This window comes from Myxocyprinus asiaticus, chromosome 48 (assembly GCF_019703515.2).
Source record: "Myxocyprinus asiaticus isolate MX2 ecotype Aquarium Trade chromosome 48, UBuf_Myxa_2, whole genome shotgun sequence".
NCBI classification, from domain to species: domain Eukaryota; kingdom Metazoa; phylum Chordata; class Actinopteri; order Cypriniformes; family Catostomidae; genus Myxocyprinus; species Myxocyprinus asiaticus.
In genome coordinates, this window is record NC_059391.1 from 24,640,228 (window position 1) to 24,661,602 (window position 21,375).

Below are 21,375 nucleotides of genomic sequence, written 5' to 3' on the forward strand. Positions count from 1 at the left end.
ACATTTTGAAGATAATCTTTCTGGGCATCTTGCTTTTTCCACTTCAAGGTCAAAGTATACTTTGTTTTTCCGTGTGCTGGTACATCTCGTGCAAACTGTGCATGGCACAAATTTCGTCAGCAGCACAGTATGCACGGACTGTCCATGTGCAGCCTGATTTTTCTAGACACGTGGACAGCTAGCATCCTAGCGTGTCATCTGCATTTATGCCAATAAAGTCAATTTAAAATAAATATTATTTACTGGATGTTGCGCACATCTTCTGACTAGTGGTTCCCAAACTTTTTTAAACTATGGCACCCCTTTATGTTTTTTCCCCCCATGGCACCCCAACCACTGAAAAATAAGTAAATAAACAAATAAGCTTTTGACAACACTAAAAAGTCTAATATTAATGTAATTATTAACTAATTAAACAATGTAGTCTTCAAGCCTTTGTTTTTTTTTTTCTTGTCAATATTGCGGTTTGATTAATATTAACGATATAACAGACAGCAGCAGGTCTATTAGGATGCATTTACACATTGCACAGGTCGAATATTTTGAGGTATAAGATTATTGTCCTGTCTGTTAACACACACATAATACAGTACATTAATGGCTGTGCTTACATTAATAATCGCATCAACGGCAGATTTGGTCTCTTCAAGACCAAGAAGTGCATTTAACTGTTCACACGCACAGCTGCATTCACAGCGATACATGAGTGCTCATGCACAGACATATGCATGTGAGCGTTTGAAAGCAGCCGGCTGTACTAAAACATTGAGCAGGTACAGAATTGAGTCTGTACTATACTTGGTATTGCCGGTACTTTAAAACATCATTAGCAATTAAAATATTGATCTGAACGGAGATTCCGCGGCACCACTAGCCAGTTGTGGCGGTAACCCAGGGTGTGTTCCCGCTCTGTTGATAATGGAATGAGGTCAGTAGGTCTAGTGACATCTTAATGTTACGGTAATGGCGGGTTTAAATGTTTAAGAAAATACCGTAACAAAAACGTAAACTAAATATTTTTCAAGATCAATTTTATTTTATTTTAGTTAGTTTCAGGAACATGAAAATGTATTTTTGTTTAGTTTTTCCAATTATGTTATTTTTTATTTTCATTTCAGTTAACGGAAATTTTTTTATACCAGCGATTACATCTAGCGCAAAACTCCCAGAATTAGTCAGCCTTTTCATGAACCCCAATGGAAACAACGTTTCTCATGTTTAACAGAGTGTTATGAGAAGTGCAGGTTCAGTCTGATGCAAATTAATCGTTGTTTATGTGTGTGTGTGTGTGTGTGTGTGTGTGTGTGTGTGTGTGTATCATCAAAGGCTGACAGATTCCCTCAGTGAGCTGAATAAAGGATCAAAGCTTTCCTCTAATGATAATGAGAAAACTGATCTGCGGCTCGCACACACATGGACACACTCACATTGGCATCCCCCGGTAGTGAGCATGCAGCATCCATATAGGAGTTGCATAACCAACTCATCTCTACAACACAATAGTTTTATCTTATTCTTTCATTCCCTCCCTCGTTCCATTCTTCCCTTTCCCAGCAGGGGATCAATTCCTCACATCTTCGACCTGCTTGAAACCCACACAAACCCATGAACTAAAATAATTGAGGTTTACTACATGTGCTCAGTGCAACTTGGACAGGAAATTCATGAATACAGCACCCAGATAACACACTCACAAACAACTGTCTATAAATCACTCAAAGACAACATTACGATTAGATAAGTCTGACATTTTAGAACATGTTTTCTCAAAACGAATAAACAACACAAGTACTGAAAGTACAACATCAAGTACAATATGAAATCAATTTTGGCTCCTTTTAGCCTATTGTAAATAATAGATCGTATTGTACACTATTCAGTGCACATTATTCTATGGAAAAAAATTATAATCTTTAATAAATTTAACGAAACCCCTTTTATACTGTCCTCATAGTCAAGGCCACAAGGGAAGAGAAAAATTATATTTGCCAATAATATCATAGCCCATTTTTCATGATGCAACTGAAATCTGATGGAAACAAACAAAGTCCCCTGGTTCCCATTCATTTTTGGAACATCTTGGAGCTGGTTGGTTTGGTTCATGGCTCAGAACATTTTAAGAAGTTTAAGAAACCCCTCTGGAAAAAAATTAATGGGAAAAACCCATTACCACTTCCTGAACCAAGACTGCTGAAAAAGTCGGCGGACACTATTGCGCTCTATTGAATATTATGTTTCACGTGGAAATGCATCACATTGACAGAGTGAGTGTCCAGTAAACATGGAGAGAGAGAGAGATATAGCTGTGTTCTTTGATTCACAGCTCTCATACAGCTGCAACAACAGGGCACTCTGAGCAGGGCAGGATAGAGCAGGACTGGGTGAAGTTGGATGACAAAAGCTTTCAGGATTACAACAGACCCCTGGGGGCCACTGTGACCTGTGATCTTCCTGTACACAGCAAGCCGGTCGACGCAGCTGTCCTGAGGAAACATTGACCAGGTTTACAAGCACTTAAGAAAACAGTTTATTCCAGATTTTTGGCAGAAAGTGCCGTTGTAAACAAGAACACTGTTTCCTTTACACTGTTTAACACACCTAGGTTTCTCCCGAAGAACAAGGCTTTGTGGATTGTGGTCATAAAAACACAGGTATTTACATGTTTTTGAAGTGTGCACATGCTTGTGAACAGGCCGGATAAACGTAATAGGATGGAGCCCAAAAACAAATTCAGCACAGCAGACAGAATGCAATGTTTCTGGGTTTAAAGTGGGAAAAGCACATACACTACAAACTATACGCATTTATACACACCAATAGAAAATATCGACTGTCCCTCACATTTGCGTATATGCGCTAGTACATTGGGGGAATCCCCACTATTGCAGCAATTTCCCTGCAGGTCACTACAGAAACATTAATCAGATCCACTGTTTGTTATTTACACAAGCGTCGTAGGGAAATTACATTGCTGTTGAGAAAGCTGCTTACTGACTGAGCCGAATGTGTACAGGAGTAAAGAGAAAGCCGCTAACACAGCTCATGTAAACGCATACACCGATTTCGAGCAATAAGCAGCTTTCTCGCAATAAACGGCTTTCTGGTGTCCATGTAAACACAGTCACTATGAGAATTCTAACTCACACACATATAGAGGCTGTGAACTCTCTGTCTGTAAGTTTCAGTAGTAATCAGTACCTGAACCGCAACAGAGAGAGAGAGAGAGCGCGAGAAAGAGAACAGGAGAGAAGCTGTGATAGAGCTCTTCATACATTGTCCAGACTATTTCACAAAGTCCTATAGAGCGCAACAGTGACAGTCCACTTTTTCAGCCATCTTGGTTCCGAAAGTGTTTTTCCCCCATTCATTTTTTCCACAGGGACTTCACAAAGTACTTCATTAAAGAGTTCTAAACCATGAACCAAACCAACCAGCTCCAAGTTAAATCACACCATTACAAAATTTGATTTGAAGCAAAAAAGTATTTGAACATCAGACAAAAATCAAAGACTGTGTCCTTAACGTCATTACTGAGGTAATGAATTACCATCCCATGCAGCATTGCGAATTACGTAATTGAATTAAAAATGTTGGAAAAATATTCAACTTTTGATTTAAAGGTTTTGATTTTAAGTATAGAAACAATATATTTAATTTTATTGGAACATTTTTAGACACATACAAATATATAAGTAGTTTGAGATAGAGGGAGACCAACTCAACTGTGTCATTCACAGTACGTCGTGGAAGTGCGTGGTCGCTCCAGAGTTTCCTTCCAGCGCTTTTTTTTGTTTTGTTTTTTCTGTTTGGAGGATCCTTTTCAGCAGCATCATGGGTAATGTAGTTATTCACCACAAATTTCACCATTAAACAAAAAGGAATTTATATAATAACATAGACTGATTGCTTCAACAGTAGCATATATCATCGATTAACCTCAGAGCTCATGGAAGGCCTGTCTTTAAAAGTTTATAAGTTATCGTTAAAGGGTTAGGTCACTCAAAAAAGAAAATTCAGTCATGGTTTCCTCACCCCTGTGTTGTTATAACCCCATATGACTTTCTTTATTTTCTCAACACAAAGGGACAAACTGTGAAAACATTTTGTGCTCAGTGATGTCATACAAAGGCAGTTTATAGTGACCACATCTTCAAGCTTCAAAAGCATGCAAAAGTATAATTCAGAAGTCTAATACATTATTCCATGAGAATCACGACTGTTATAAAAGCATACATTATGGTTTGTTGAGAAACAAACCGAAATCGTATGTATTTTTTTGTAAAACTGTTGACCGACCGTTGCTCTCCTCTGCACATTCATAAGACTGCACAAGAGCAGTATCTGTCGCGAGACATTCAAACAAAAACTCATTTTATCTAAAAACAGGTCCACCACAGCAATAGAAACAACAGAACACAACACAGCTGTACACAAAACAGAGAACAGAGCTTACTAAATATGTCTGATGAGTTTGGAGTCAGAGAATAGAAACAATGACCAGCCTCATTTGCTTGAAACAGAGTACTCAATCAAACTGAGAGACAGAGGAGGTGGGAATGTCTTTTCTCCATTCTGAATGGGTGAGCATTTGTGACAAACCTCCGACTGAAGAGAGCGATACCTCAGCGAAAACATTCAGATGTGACATTCTTGGCCAAAATTAAGTCGTTTTTAATGGTTTTGTTTATCTAATCTAAAGATGGTTTATCACCATCTTTTTGTACTGTTTGCTGAATCGTTTTTTTTTTTTATGTAAAGGCTGCATTTTTACTATATATTGTTTGGTTGTTTTTATATGTTTTATTTGTAAATTGTACAGCACTTTGGATCAACCTCTGTTGATTTTAAATGTGCTTTATAAATAAAGTTTGACTTGACATGAATTTTCATTTTGGGGTGAACTATCCCTTTATAATCTATTCACTTATGGAGAAAATGAATGGGATTTTTATTTCTGGAACCAGACTATTGTGCTTTTACCGCATTATTTGAAAAACGATGCCGGTAGGAAACTAAGAACTGAGTTTTCAAACAAAAATGAACTAGTGTGGATGTGGCCGAAGACTACATAAATAAAAACAGACACTGTTCTACTCCAAACCATAAAATCCCTCCACACCTCTCAAAGCCCAGCATTAATATCACCAAGGAAACCTTCTTCATTCATATTCATGTGTGCGACATGCTGCACTTTTTGAAGGACTGAAATGTGATTTAAACACATACAGATGTGTGTTTGTACACTGTGACTTGTGTGATTGTGTGCTGTTTTATTCTCATGCCACTTAACATTCCAGCTGTATCTAAGACTAAACAGCAGCTGATAAAAACCAGAGGAATTCAGCTGTCACATACTCAAGACTGTGTGTGTGCATGTACAAGTGTGTATTTGAGTGGGGTACTTGCAAGAACAAACTATTTTATTTCTGTGGTAAATGGTAGCTGAGTGACATTTGGCTGATTAATTTAACACTGAACACATTTGACCCATTTCTTAACAGTGATCAGAATGCTAATTTGAGAACTGATTCTGAATTAATACAGGCATAAATTTGGTTCACTGTGTGTGTGTTTATGCATTCACATGATGTGGCTTTGGGAAAACAGATCTCATTCCTGCATTCCTCAGTCACCATAATGGCCTCACTATCGGCCAATCAGCATCCAGAACCAATTATGGCATTTTGACCTCAAAATCTCCCTAGAAAAATAAACAGAAAGCAACACAAAGAAAATCAAGTCCATTTTTTCACATGTAGGGAAATACCTTAAGCAGACATCTAAAAATCATCAATAAATGCACAATTCTATATAAGGCATCTTCCACTGGGGTTGTGAGTCATTTTTAAAGCTTTATAGGTGTGTAACATTAGTATTTAGACTGCAGAGAGCTCAAAGAGAGAGTGTGTGTGTGAGATACAGTTTATATAAGGAGTTACACACACACTCCTATTAGACTAATCATCATTTCCAATGGGAGTAATAAAATGGAGTGGGGGTTCTGACATCACTTCCTGAGGGATAAGTAGTCCTTAAGGTTAAATTAGTCCATATAACCAACAACCTTTAGATACCTTAAAGGAGACCTATTATGCCCCTTTTTACAAGATGTAATATAAGTCTCAGGTGTCCCCAGAATGTGTCTGTGAATTTTCAGCTCAAAATACCCCACGGATCATTTATTATACTATGTTGTAAATGTCTTTTTTTTGGGTGGAATCAAAAACACGCTGTTTTCGTGTGTGTCTCTTTAATGCAAATGAGCTGCTGCTCCCCGCCCCCTTTCCGGAAGAGGGCTGTGCCTTTACAGCTTCGGATACTATAGCAACAACAAATCAGAACCAATATGACTGACACCGTAAATACCGGAGTTCAGCCATATATGTATGAGCAACCGTAAATGACGCAAAACATAGGCATTTTGAGTTTGTGATAGTGCTTCTTATGTAGAAAATCACTTCCTGCCCTCCATCTGCATTTCATACCACAGCAACGCAGTGACGTGACGTCATGCGCAAACAAGCCATAACGACATAGCTCTGGTCTCCGTGAATAAAATCAGAGATCACTTTAGCTGCATTAGCCGTGGAATCAGCTAACAAGCACATTCGGAAAGGCGATTTGCAAACATTCACAAAATATAAAGTGTGATACTTACATCTTCAGGATATAAAGCTGGAACACGAACAGTTGGTACTGATCCATGCTTGAGTGTCCAATTTTTTGAAAATCCTGCTTTATATTGACCCTCATTCACAAAGCAGTCAAATGATTTGCACTAACATACACGAATTTTGGTATGTTTTGGGGCACATTTTCTTCAAAAACAAAACTTGTCCACTGCGTCTTCAGTGGCTCTGATGCCGGGAGTACATGAAGACTCTTATGTTCACTTTTACAGCCAACAACAGAACACTTATGACGCTTACAAAGTTGAGACATTATTCTTCTCACTGTAGCTGCTCCAGTGCGGAAAAAAATGGCGGACTGTGTGTAGATCACTCAGTGTGTCCGTCACCAGTCGTGGGCGTGGCCTGCTCTAAAGTGACGTCACTTTAAAGCAGATATGAAAACCAGTCATTTTGAGACACTGTTTTTGATTAATAGAAATATAAGAAAGAGGAGTGGGTGGACTTTTAACATTGTAGGGTGGTTGTGCACACACTGCCGACTCACATTTATGTTCAAACACCATGTAAAAGTGAATTTTGCATAATAGGTCCCCTTTAAGGCCAGAACCATACAAACACTTGTCCAATGCATAGCAAGCGGTCTTGTTCTAGGCTACATACTTCACATGCATTCTTGAGTTACTGTGTTGGAAATACTCAATATTCAAGGGGTAACAGGGTTCAAATGTTCTGTGTGTACTATTAAACTGCATGTTTAATTATTCATGTTTAATTAGTCTTTTTATGGGGTTTCTACGACACTTTTGGCTCACATAATGACTCATACCCTGGACCTTTGCATCACAAGTGCAACACTATCAGTTTTGATCTCAATTTGATCACAATAAAGCAAGCTTTTAAATGCAGTTGGTTATGTAATGCAAACATTTAAATGTATCGCCTTACAAGTCATATGCTCTAGTAAAAGTATTTTGATGTCATAAGATAGCATTGTGTGAGGAACAAGGTGAAAAGTCTTTATGAATGGATAATCTGCAGTCATTGTTGTTTTAGCACCTGTAGTGTTCATTTCATCAGAAAACTGCTGTTACATGCAATGAGGCACATAATGATCATTTTGTAAAAATATAGGTATAGTAACACGATTCTAGAAGACCAGGTTGCCTCAAGCTGTTGCTCCGCCACAAATGCTCTCTCTAGCAGTGCGAACATTATCCGAACACTATGAATTGCATTTTGCAATGCAACATCTTGTGACACTGAGCTGCCTTGGTTAGAGGAGCTTGTGTTAACAGCATAGTATGTTTCGGGCCTGAGCGCTGCATGTACAGCTCAGAACCCCTTGTGTTTGAATTTATGTGTGTTAGCAATATGAGGCAATTATGCAACCTTGATGGGAAACTTTAGAGTGAACAAGTGGCAGCACTTCAGCTCTAAAATATCAACATTAATGAAATCTCAGCCTACACATCTCTCAACGCCAACCTCAAACCGCCTCCACTCTCTCTCTTTCCTTTGGAGTGTCACATTCTCTCTGTTATTCCGAATGCCGGTGGGCTCTGGTTCTCTTTCACTCACATTTGTTTGATAATGTCTTCTATTACTTTTGTCCTAAGGCAGTTTTGCAAAGATCTGAAGATGATTTTTTTTTAAATTTAATTCGATAGTTTGTGGCAAATCTAGTTCATTCTCTATTTCCTGACTTTCATGCCAATCCAAATGTAGTTTCCTTAAGGAAAGTTCAGGGTGGCCTAAAATGAGTCTGGAAACTTGTTTTATGGTTGTAAAAGTCTCTGCATGCAGCCTGAGATGTCAGCCATGTTTTCTGGGGCTGATGTGGGGTGCCGGAAAGAAGGAGCTAAGAAAATGTGGATGAGGCAATTGAAAATGGGTGGGACCTAAAGCGAGGGAGGAGCAGGCAAGACCTCAGCATGGACATAACCCCAAGAACTGAGCCAATCAAAACTCTCCTGCGAATTCCTTTTCCATGACAGCAAGGTCGAACCATCTCCACGGCAATTAGGGCAAATAAGGACAGTCTGTCTGGAGGAAGTGTGTTTCTGAAATCACAATTTCCAGAGGGATCACTTGAAGAGAAGCATACTGTCATCATGATGCATTAGACATCTCAGTGATGACATCATGTACGACATCACCCTCTATTATTAAGCCTAATATTCCCGATGTGGATTAGCAGATCATAAAACATGCCTGTAAATCACATTTATACTAAGTCCTGAGATGCTATGACAAGCAGATGGTGTGAGTTTTCTACTGAATGAATACACACACACACACACACACACACACACACACACAGTTCCAAGGTCAGTAATTTAAAGAATCCTGTTAGAGTTTCAAACCAGTGTGAATGAAAATACACCATGATTTTAAAGATGATTTTTGCTGATCCTGTCAGGATTTGCTGTTATTCCCTCAACTGGCACCTTGTTGCCATGGAAACTGCTGATGCTGTTTTCACAATGTCACAATGACTGAAACTGTCCATCATTCGGTGAAGAGATTCAAGATTATTTGTTTGGCTGAATCCCAATTTGCAATCTTATACAAAACTAGGTGGTGAAGTTTGTAGTGGATGGTATAAAGTAGATAGTACACTAGTATTGCGATATAAGCTGTTTTTTTAAAACTTCAGCACAAAACAGTGTGACCAGTGTAATCCGATTCTTGAACAAATGACTCTTATGAGCTGCTTCTTTTTAGTGGATCAAAAATGTTACCATGTAATCGGGCTGGGTGATAAAACAATCTCGATATTTATCGTGATAAAAAAAATCCACAATATCGATGATAAGCTTTTGAGTAATTTTCAATATTTAGCCTATGTTCTGCATCTAGATGATCGGGTCCATGTTGCTAAAAACGCAAGCAGTTCGGCTTTTTCAGACTGTATGAAGCTGCTAACGTTAGCTGCCTTGCTAACGATTAGGCTATACAGGTCACCGCGGTTCCGGACCGCAAGATTTCATGGCGACGGCTGTGCCCTCTCATCGTCTCTAGTGAGCAGCGTGAAAAAACAACAGTGCTGTGTACACCAGCTCTGATCTTTCTGCACTGTATTCTTGAATATTTTTCTCTAGCACCAAACATGCTTCATTTATGCCCTGTCCCGCTCCGAACATGTTGGCTCTTTTCCCCACATACAAGCAGACATGAGGCGCCGCATTTGTTAACGTGGTTCCAAAGCACCTTAGACCATAATGTTTTTACCTTCTAAATTTAGCTTTATTAATCAGCATGTTACATGCGTTTAATAATAAATAAATAGATTTCGGTTAAAATTTTGTGAAAATGAATCAGATGTCATCATATCTGGCACGGATGACAAGCAAAGACAATAAAATTACTAGTTGGTAGCCTAGTCTTTCTCATTTTAATGAAAATAGAAAAAAATGGTCCATTCAGACTTTTACATTATCTAAATTGTCTCTCGGGGAATACTCCTGAACCCCCACAGAGTATTATTCAGTCACAAGGGCTTCAATGGGCTTCTACTTGTGTATCTGAATGTAAAGAAATATAAAAATATATAATTTGAATGTAAATATATTCAAACAAATACTGGACTGCTGTCATTATGCTTCAAAACTAACAGATGAACTTTTAACATTCATATCCAACTGCACTCGATTAATAAACTTTATAAAATATTTTAATATTTTGGTAAAAGATCCCTCAGACCCCACTGCTTTGGCTGTCTCTGGGCTCCCAGTGCAGTTTTGTAGAGACTATTTAGAATTTTTTTTCTTCTTTTCTTCTGCCAACTTGGAAGTTCAAAAAAATGTGCAATGTGCAAATGTAAATTGTGATAAATATCTATATCCAACGATATGAAAAACAATATTGTGATAATATTTTTGACCATATCGCCTAGCCATACCATGTAACCACTGTAGTGCGGTTCCTGAATGATTGACTCTAATGAGCTGGTTCTTCAAAACATGCAGGGCAAAACACAGTGAGATCAGTGTAGATTGATTACCAAACAAAAGATTCTTACAAGCCGTTTTTTCTTTAGTGTCTCAAAAATTTACAGCGTGACCATCATAGTGCTGTTCTCTAACAAATGACTCTGATAAGCCAGTTCTTTTTAGTAAATCAAAAACATACAACTTGAGTTATTACTTTTCCGAGACTTAAAACTAGCTAAATAATCCCACAGACTAAGACTGAATGAGGAACCAGAGTCATACATAGGGACCAGAATATAAAAAACTTGGTGGTGAGTTCTTTTGACTTGGGCTAGTAGCAGTAAGTATCAAGGTCTTTCTAGCAAGTCAGTCCACTGGTGGCCATCTTTGGAACGCTCCCAGGAGGCTATTTCCAGTCATGACAGTGCAGCTCCTACAGTTGAAAGTCAGAAGTTAACATACACTTGAAGTCATTAAAACTCATTTTTTTAACCACTCCACAGATTTTATATTAGCAAACTATAATTTTGGCAAGTCGTTTAGGACATCTAATTTGTGCATGACAAGTAAATTTTCCAACAATTGTGTACAGACAGACTGTTTCACTTTTAATTGACTATATCACAATTCCAGTGTGTCAGACGTTTACATACACTAAGTTAACTGTGTCTTTAAGCAGCTTGGAAAATTCCAGAAAATTATGTCAAGCCTTAAGACATTTAGTTTCTGAACGGAGGTGTACTGAATTGGAGGTGTACCTGTGGATGTATTTTAAGGCCTACCATCAAACTCAGTGCCTCTTTGCTTGACATCATGGGAAAATCAAAAGAAATGAGCCAAGACCTCAGAAAAAAACACTGTGGACCTCCACAAGTCTGGTTCATACTTGGGAGCAATTTCCAAATACCTGAAGGTACCACATTCATTTGTACAAACAATAGTACGGAAGTATAAACACCAAGAGACCACGCAGCCATCATACCACTCAGGAAGGAGACGCATTCTGTCTCCTAAAGATGAACGTAGTTTGGTGCGAAAAGTGAAAATCAACCCCAGAACAACAGCAAAGGACCTTGTAAAGATGCTGGAGGAAACAGGTAGATAAGTATCTATATCCACAGTAAATTAGTCCTATATCGACATAACCTGAAAGGCTGCTCAGCAAGGAAAAAGCCACTGCTCCAAAATCACCGTAAAAAAGCCAGACTACAGTTTGCAAGTGCAAATGGGGACAAAGATCTTACTTTTTGGAGAAATGTCCTCTGGTCTAATGAAACAAAAATTGAACTGTTTGGCCATAATGCCCATTGTTATGTTTGGAGGAAAAACGGTGAGGCTTGCAAGCCGAAGATCACCATCCCAACCGTGAAGCATGGGGTGGCAGCATCATGTTGTGGGGGTGCTTTGCTGCAGGAGGGACTGGTGCACTTCACAAAATAGATGGCATCATAGGGAAGGAAAATTATGTGGATATATTGAAGCAACATCTCAAGACGTCAGCCAGGAAGTTAAAGCTTGGTCGTAAATGTGTCTTCCAAATGAACAATGACCCCAAGCATACCTCCAAATTTGTGGCAAAATGGCTTAAGGACAACAAAGTCAAGGTATTGGAGTGGCCATCACAAACCCTGACCTCAATCCGATAGAAAATGTGTGGGCAGAACTGAAAAAGAGTGTGCGAGCAAGGAGGCCTACAAATTCCAGCAACTAATTGTGAGAAACTTGTGGAAGGCTACTCAAAATGTTTGACCCAAGTTAAACAATTTAAAGGCAATGCTACATAATACTAACAAAGTGTATGTAAACTTCTGACCCACTGGGAATGTGATGAAAGAAATAAAAGCTGAAATAAATAATTCTCTCTTATTCTGACATTTCACATTCTTAAAATAAAGTAGTGATCCTAACTGACCTAAGACGGAATGTTTTCTACGATTAAATGTCAGGAATTATGAACAATGGAGTTTAAATGTATTTGGCTAAGGTCTATGTAAACTTCTGACTTCAACTGTATCTACTTGAATGGGTGGAAAAATGAAATCTCAAAAACTGCTTGCCAAGCTTACCTTTAAACAACATATCAGTAGTAAAATCTGACAACAGTGGTCTCATAAATTGTGCTTCTTTACCTCATATTACGCTAAAAAATTCAATTTTCCTGGCTTGTACTGCTAATGCGCATGCGCGTTCCCGAGTTGATTGACAGGCGATGTCCGTATCTAAAAGGTGATTGGCTCTTTTACCTGTAAGGTGGGACTCCCTACATCCGTTGACTGTTGGATGCTTAGAGCTCCTTGGTTGGGCATTCCAATTTCTCCCATTCATTTTGATAGAAGTTAGTCTCTGCTAAATAAATAGTCTCTGGTATCACTAAGCAAACATCTAGTGATGCCCTAGCAATCACATAGCAATACACTAGCGACCACTCAGAATATATTAGCAACCGCATAGCAATGCCCTGGCAACCACCCAGAACAATTTAGCATTGTGACAGCATGTTCTGCACAAGCAAATACCACTTCTTTTAAGAAAATGTAAAAATCCTGTTATCCTGTGGTGGTACAGAATAAGGTTACTAACATTTAGCTGTTATTTATAACTTTAGCCTTCAGTGAGAGGATTCTAACATCTGTAAAGCAAAAGAGATTTAAATGCACAGAACTGAAATACTGCTCTGCATTGCTCTGACCAATAAAGCTTAATTTAACATGAACATGAACTTGAGTGTCTAAGCGCTGTGGGAGTGTTTAAGCACAGGGCTAGTAGAGGTGTATATTTAAACAGGTCTGGCTGAAACTAGAGATTAGGTGAATGACCACGGTCATCTTTATCATCAAATGTTCTTCACTCTCGTTTCTCAAGAATTCACAATCATAAAGCATATCATATTTAACTTTACTGAAATGCAAACATTGAAACACAAATAAAAGTGTGCTGGTGTGTTTTTCTATTTATGTGTTGGCATTTTATGCATTTATGTTACGCATTCTGGTATTTTGCGAGTTTATTTTGTGTTTGTGTGTTGGTATTTTTGTGTTTGTGTTGAAGCTTTTGTATCTGTCTTGCTTTTTATTAAATATAACAGATTTTAACTTTTTTCTTTTTGTTATATGAAGGTCACATTAAAACTGATTTAGAAACTTTTCTGGCCTTCATCATTTATTTTTATTTATTTTATTTTATTTTATTTAAATGACTTTGTATAGATTTGATTGCGTTAGCCTTGTCCCAGACCCAGACTTTCAATATTAAACTATGAAAATTGTTTATTAAAAATTAAAAATACAAAGCATTTCATGTTCAAAACTATGATAATCTAAGAGTTAAATAAACATAACACATTTAAATATTTATTGTGTTGTGGCATCATTTCCACCACTCCAAACAATTTTGCTCCAAACAATTTTTTTTTTAAGATAGTGTACTTGTTGTCGACAAAAGTGTCAATGAAGACCACGCTTGAGGTGAAATATGAGATAAGTGATGTTCCATGAAAACAAGGAAAAATCAAGATAAATATCAATTGTGAGCAGAAAATTTTTACTGGGCGTCATTTCCAATCACGCTGTAATTTTGCCAAATTATGCAAAAAGTGTGAAAATATTAATTTATTGTGTGTATTTAGAATATATAAAATATAAGCTATGAAATTACCCTTAGCAAGACAAAGGAGTCTGCCATTTTACTTCAAAAATGTTAAAAATGTCATTTCCACCACAGAATTCTATTGAACAATACAGAATTTGAGATATGGTGGAAATGACACTGTGCTAAACATTTTCTTGACTTTCATAAAAAATTATAAAAATGACCCAAAATCTCCTATGATGCACGTACACAGTTTGAAAACGTTTTTTATGCGCATTTTGGGACATTGCATAAAAACTGCAGGCTGAATGGAAACCAAAATGCGAATAAAATCTCCAAAACGCCCGCTTGCGGTGGATACATTTTTTATTCGATAAGAAGAAATGCACATAAACTATGACGTAAACACATTTACCGAATAAACTCCTAATTTATTAGGAATACAAGATATCCATCAAAAAAAGTAATGTGACCAGCGGAACAATCATTGCATCTGAAATGTTGCTCTGCTGAAATAACGGTGTCCTGAAAATCCAAAGCGAGTTTGAGAGCGAGTAAGTCGAATACAAACTCCCACCTCACAGCTGACATCTTATAATTTGGGTCCGAACCGCAGTCTGATTGTGTCTAGGGCAAGTAAAGGCAGCAGCTTTTTACCACTCTAACTGGGTAACAACTCAAAAAGACAAGTGTTATTAAAGTATTCAATTCTTTCGATTTACCACCAAAGCTTGCACAGAACAACACGTGTTTCTCTGCCATGGATGAATGTGCAATAATTAGGGGTGTGACTCTTTGGGTTGCTTTGGGTCTAAAGCAAATTGATTTGATTCACGATTCACAGGTTTTCAAAAACGATTTTTGCACATTTAAAACGATTCAATTCAATTAGATTCGATTAATAATTTAATTATGCTTTTTTTTTATTTTTATGCATTTATAGTATTCTTTTAATACTTCCCCTAATGTGTCTTAAGGAAAAAGGAAGGCAAACTACTTAAGATTGTTTATTCCATCAAAAGTATCTTGAAAACACATTAAATACATGTACTCTACAATCTGGCAATATGGCAATAAACAATTTCAGAGCTGAACATAGCTAGAAAAGTATTCCATTTTCCATATTTCACTATAAAAAATTTTTTTTATTAATTTGCATTACTTTTCCAGGCCTTGAAATCACAATTTAAAAATGTCCTGATATTTCCAGGTTTTCAAAGTCCGTGGGGACCCTGAATCAGTAAACTAATCCAAATATTACAACATTTAAGTAACATCATCTGACTACATTCAGTTTCAAAGAAAAGAGAAAAGCAATCATATTGCTTCAATTTAAATAACTAAACAATACCAGTAAAATGGCACTCTTATCTTATAGAAAATAACGGCTGAATACGTTTCCTCACAATTAAATCCCCTTATTTCAGTCGTGGCCCAGTGCCAGAAATTAACTTTTACATTTATGGTTAATATTTGCCCACTGTATTTGATTTTCAGGGGCATTTTTTACCTTTATGAGGGCATGTTTTTTTCCAACAATTTCAAACATAAACTGCATCTTATCCGTTTGTCAAAATGACAATTTAATCAAATTCTTAAGTCTGAGAATGTATTACGTCTTACCCTAAAAATTACATCAACATCAACAATAGAGGTTACAAATAAAAAAACAATGCCCCCACATTTTTAATTTCGTGAGCATTTTTATGATATTTAATGGCATTTCTGCTTCAAGCTCGCCTTATTTTCAGACCCTGTAGTCAAATCAAACGGTTTGAGCGTGTTTGACTAGTGACAAAAGCGCTATTGCGAGCTGTCATTTGCTCGTGAGATAGTGGCCATCCGGAGGAGATATCAGACATAAGGTGCTTAAAAGTCTTGTCAATCTGCTCAGAAAAAGTTTCACTGAGAGTTACGGATGGAACGGAGAGCAGGCGCGATTCTGTGAAGGGGAGAGCTGTGAGTGCGCGCACTCCGGGGATGCGCTTGAGAATAAAGCCAAGCATGCTTTATTTTAATCACACATGTAACTAATTTTATAAAATACTCTAAAATATTGTATACTGATTTGCTGAATCGCGATTAAATATATTTTTAACAGTCTAAATCGATTAGACCAACACTAACGATTCTCGATTCAAAAATCATATTTCAAGATGTGAAATATTTCAATGATGTGATTTATGTTAGCATTTGACTGCAGGGAGCCCCCAGATGCGTTGCTAGAGGTGTGAAGAATGTGAGCTGCATTATGAAGGTGATTTATTTGGAGACAAGCAGGAAGTGACTATTTTGTTTTTTGGAACATGGGGTGGAAACATGATTTTATTTTTATCACACACATTGTTTTTGCAATATTATAGTTTTTCGCATACATTAAATTCACAACTTGGACGGAATCATAGCTTGTGAAAACGGTTTTGAAGAGACTTTACATTCTAGAAGTTATTTGTATATTGTGTGTTGATACTGATGCTTATGCATTGTGTTTGAATGTATACAGTACTGTGAAAAAGTTTTAGGCACTTAAGATGTTTCACAAAAGCATTTGTCTTAAGATGGTTATTTATATCTTCAGCTTTAGTGTGTCAATAGGAAAAATACATTTTAGACTCCCAAACATTACATTTGCAAATAGAAAAGATTAGAACAGAAGAAAAGGGAGCCCTGCAAGAGATGGCATTGCCGCCACAGAGCCCCCCACTGAACATCGAGTCAGTCTGAGATTACATAAAGAGACAGAAGCAACTGAGACAGCCTAAATAGATAGAAGAACTGTGGAGAATTCTCCAAGAAGCTTGGAACATCCTATCTGCCAACAACCAAGAAAAACTGTGTCCAGGTGTACCTAGGAGAATTGGGGCTGTTTTAAACCAAATATTGATTTAGCTTTTTTATGTTTACTTTTAACTTTTTAACTTTGTATGATGTTAATTGTTAACTGCATTATTTTTGAAGACATCCTCACTGTGCAACATTTTTCACAAGCGCCTAAAACCTTTGCACAGTACTGTATGTTTGGATAATATGACACCATTGATATGTTTGATATATGTCAGAATCTCTCAATCTCTGTTGTCCTGACTATGACGTGTGACCAGTGCTGGGTGGATTACTTGTGAACTGTAAGCCGGTACTGATTACAAATTACATGACAAAAAAAAAAAAAAAAGACAAAAAAAAAAAAAGTAAAAATGCAATCAGTAACATAATCTCGTAGATTACATTTTTGGGGTAATATAATCTGATTACTTTAAACCTAATTCTATTTTAGGTCACATGCATTTGAGTTGGATAATCATTTTAACAAAAAAGTACAAAGAGGAAGAAAATGTATTCATTTGTTATTGCTAACAAAAAGAGCCTCACAAAAAGAGCTCCGTATTACATTTTTAAAAAGTGCTTTAAACATTACACGAATTAAATAAACATTAAATCTAACAGCAATGACAGTGCATGGCCAGAGTTTATAATTCAATACACTGAGACATCAGCTCATTTTAAGTGCATAAAACAACAGCAACATGATGAACATTAATGACCATACAATTAACAGCAATGACGTTGCTAGGTCAAAGCTTTCATCTAAAAATACTGAAACAGTTTTAACCCTTACTGCTTACTGATAGTCCATCGCCTATTCCAAACCTGTGGTGCAAGATATTATCTTTGAACAGCAAGAATATTCTAAACAAGCAGATTATTTTAAAACAGCAGAGTTCAGGGGGCCTGGGTAGCTCAGCGAGTATTGACGTTGACTACCACCCCTAGAGTCGCGAGATCGAATCCAGGGTGTGCTGAGTGACTCTAGCCAGTTTCCTAAGCAACCAAATTGGCCCAGTTGCTAGGGAGGGTAGTCACATGGGGTAACCTCATCGTGGTCGCGATTAGTGGTTCTCACTCTCAATAGGGCGCGTGGTGAGTTGTGCGTGAATCTCGGAGAGTAGCATGAGCCTCCACATGCTGGGAGTCTCCGCGGTGCAATGCACAGCGAGCCACGGGATAAGATGCGCGGATTGACCGTCTCGGAAGCGGACGCAACTGAGACTTGTCCTCCACCACCCGGATTGAAGTGAGTAACCACGCCACCACGAAGACCTACTAAGTAGTGGGAATTGGGCATTCCAAATTGGGAGAAAAGGGGATAAAAACAGCAGAGTTCCACAGAGTCACACAAGCAAAAATTATGTCAAGTTTTATGTCAAGTTTCATGCTTCAAGTTTCGACAGCAGAGCGATGGGCTTTGTTCCATATTGCTGCTCATTTTGCAGTTGAACTATTGTGTACCCTGCGGGCAGGACCCTCAGAGATGGCATCCACTAGATCCTTTGAAGCAATTAATTTAAATGTGTGAGCTGCACACCATTGGTGTAATTTCATTCTTAAAAATGAAATTATCTCTACAGATCCAGTGGTTAAATGCTGAGGTAGACCGCTCCATCTTCACCTGACTGGTTAGTAGTGATTATCAGTTCTGATTGCAATACACACAACCCTCCCCTTCCCCCTCTCTTACAAAAACACTCAAAGATTTACAGAACGTATGTCAGCGGTTTGCTGATTTAGAAAGAAAAATGTAAAAGATTGAAAAAAGAGAATGATTAAGATGATCAAATTAACAATTTACTGCTGTTGCTTTGTTAATATGTAATCATGTCATCTATAAAAAAGTAACTAATCATATTACAAGTATTTTAAAATGTAAATTAATCTGATTACAAGTACTTGATTTTGATAATCCGATTACATAATCCAGGTTACATGTAATCTGTTACTACCCAGCACTGCGAGCGACTGACTCTCACTAACAGTGAGTTTTATTAGCTGGAACTGAGATGAAGGGATGAATGTGTCTGGTTAATCCAATCTGATTTTGCTCAACACCCTGTTCTCAGTCAGGTCCTGATCTGATTCTACACCCTCGCACTGTGAAGCATAATCACATGCGTGTGTGTGTTTGCACACATCCCCCCCCTCAGGATGCTGGATCACACCTGTTCCCTGGGGCTCAAAATCCTTCCCTGACCAAATCAAAACCCTCTGACAGCTATTCACCAAAACAAAGAACTCCATTTAAAGGATTATTCCAGGTTCATTACAAGTTAAACTCAATTGGCAGCATGTGAGGCATAATGTTGATTACCACAAAAATTTATTTTGAATTGTCCCTCCTATTCTTTAAAAAAAGCAAAACAGTGGGGTTGCAGTGAGGTACTTACAATGGAAGTGAATGGGGGCCAATCTGTAAACGCTAAAATACTTAATAATTTTCCAAAATATAGTCACAAGACGTTAACAATGTACCTGTGTACATGATTTTAGTGTGATAAAAACACTTATTAACCCTTTCTTCATAAAGTTATATTCAGTTTTACAACTTGTAAATGACAAGGCAACACAGTAAACCTTGTAATCCCGCAAAACGATGACTCAAAATTTTACAGGTCAAATAATACACAAGTTTTAACAGAAGAATTAATGTAAGTGTTTTTATAAAATTATAAGCTCCACATTTCTGCATTTAAACCCTCCAAAAATTGGCCCCATTCACTTACATTGTAAGTGCCTCACTGTAACCTCCATTTTTTCTTTTTTTTTTTTTTTTTTTAAAGAAGAGACGAGTTTAAATTATTTATATGTGGTAATTAACATTATGCAAAAATAAATGCTGTCAACTGACCTCAACTTGTATAGAACCTGGAATATTCTGGTGGATAAACACTGTAACATCTCATGAAAACACAACATGTACTCCTGAATTTGACATTTAAGAAAGCTATCCCACCACTGCCTGTAACAAAAATGTACAATGGTAACCATAGTTTCAGCCAAGCAACTGTAAAATGACCATGTAAAAGTAAAAATGTGGTAATTCAGCAATAGCCATCAACGGCTCTGAAAGCTTTTGACAATGTTTGAATGAGATCACATTTTAAATTTAGTATAATTCTGCAACAATAACTGTAGTAACAATGGTATTTTCTGGCAGTAACTATGGTTACCATGTATATTTTGTTCCAGGATCATACCTGAAGTGTGGTTATTCATAACAACAAAGCCTACAATAAATTATATGGATAATGTGTGACTTAAGTGCTTTTATTATTATTATTATTTTTATTTTATTTGTTTTAATCTTTTGGGCAATAAATACGTAGCGAAAAATGCAAGAATCACCCATTATGGAAAATTCCGGCATCACAATGACAAAGGTGAGAACTCACCTAAAGATATGAACACTTTTCAAACATTTCTGAAATATTTTCTGCACTTTTCTGAGAAAGCTGGTCAAACCGATCATAAACTCACACAAACAGCATCTCACACACATCCTGGCGTGACAGAAACACGGAGGAATTCTCCAGAACCGGCTCTCAAATCTCGTCTGTTTTTTTCCTCATGGAGTTTCCTGAAGAAGAAAAATACACTTTATCTCTTCAGTGTAATAATTTAACACAAATGTCACTTTATCTTTTCTCCACTGAAGCTGTTACATACCGATTTCAGACAGAAAAACGCGTCCTGCTTCAGCTTAAACGTTAAACCACCACAGCACGAGCGTTACTGTGAACCGAGGGCCTTTTTAAAAAATGAAAGTCAGTCAGAAACGTTAAACTGAAGGGAAACTGGTGAAGAAATCACAGCTGCGTAGCTCCGTCACGCGTCTCGCTCTTGGCTTGTTTCGCGTCCAAATGCGCCACTCTCACGCGCTGCTGCGTCTCGCGGAGCGACGCGTATATCAGCGCGGAGCTTTCAGTGAAACTCTGAACGAACTTTCCGCTCTTACCTTCAGCCAACGACAACGCTCTCCTTACGAATCCATGGGCTCCGTCATAATCCTGGTGTCGCGGAACTGTCGTTAAACTGAACGTGGGCTCTCATAAGTATTTTGATAGCGTGATATTTGTGATCGCACGTCGGTGATCCACCACTCCGTTAACGGCTTGAGTTCTGCTGCTGCTGCTCGGGGACGCGCAGAGGGCAGGGCGCTATGGACGCGCACTTAGTGTTGGAATGTCGGGAACGCGCCTTGCTCCCAGGCAGCAGTTGTGTGGTGCTGTTTTCATTTGAGAAAGATTTGAATAACATTAATAAAGAGGACGAATATTAAAACCGTTTATGGTTTGAGGCAAACTGAGCCAAAAAATATCTAAATATTAGTAAGAGAAACCTGTAGAATTTCACAGGAAAACTTTCCTTATAAAGTGAAATAAGATATTATC

The 21,375-nt window shown here is 37.6% G+C and overlaps 1 protein-coding gene across 1 annotated transcript in view; it reads right to left on the reverse strand.

Annotated features, from left to right (window-relative positions):
* LOC127437374 (inactive tyrosine-protein kinase PEAK1-like) overlaps window positions 1-21,114 on the reverse strand; it is a 61,653-nt gene extending 40,539 nt beyond the window's left edge. Inside the window, exons 1-2 of the mRNA XM_051692197.1 lie at window positions 20,651-21,114; window positions 20,462-20,561 (exon numbers count right to left, since the gene is read on the reverse strand). The gene's annotated coding sequence lies outside the window, so the exon portion shown is untranslated. The remainder of the gene's footprint in view (window positions 1-20,461; window positions 20,562-20,650) is intronic.
* Between the last annotated feature and the right edge of the window lie 261 nt (window positions 21,115-21,375).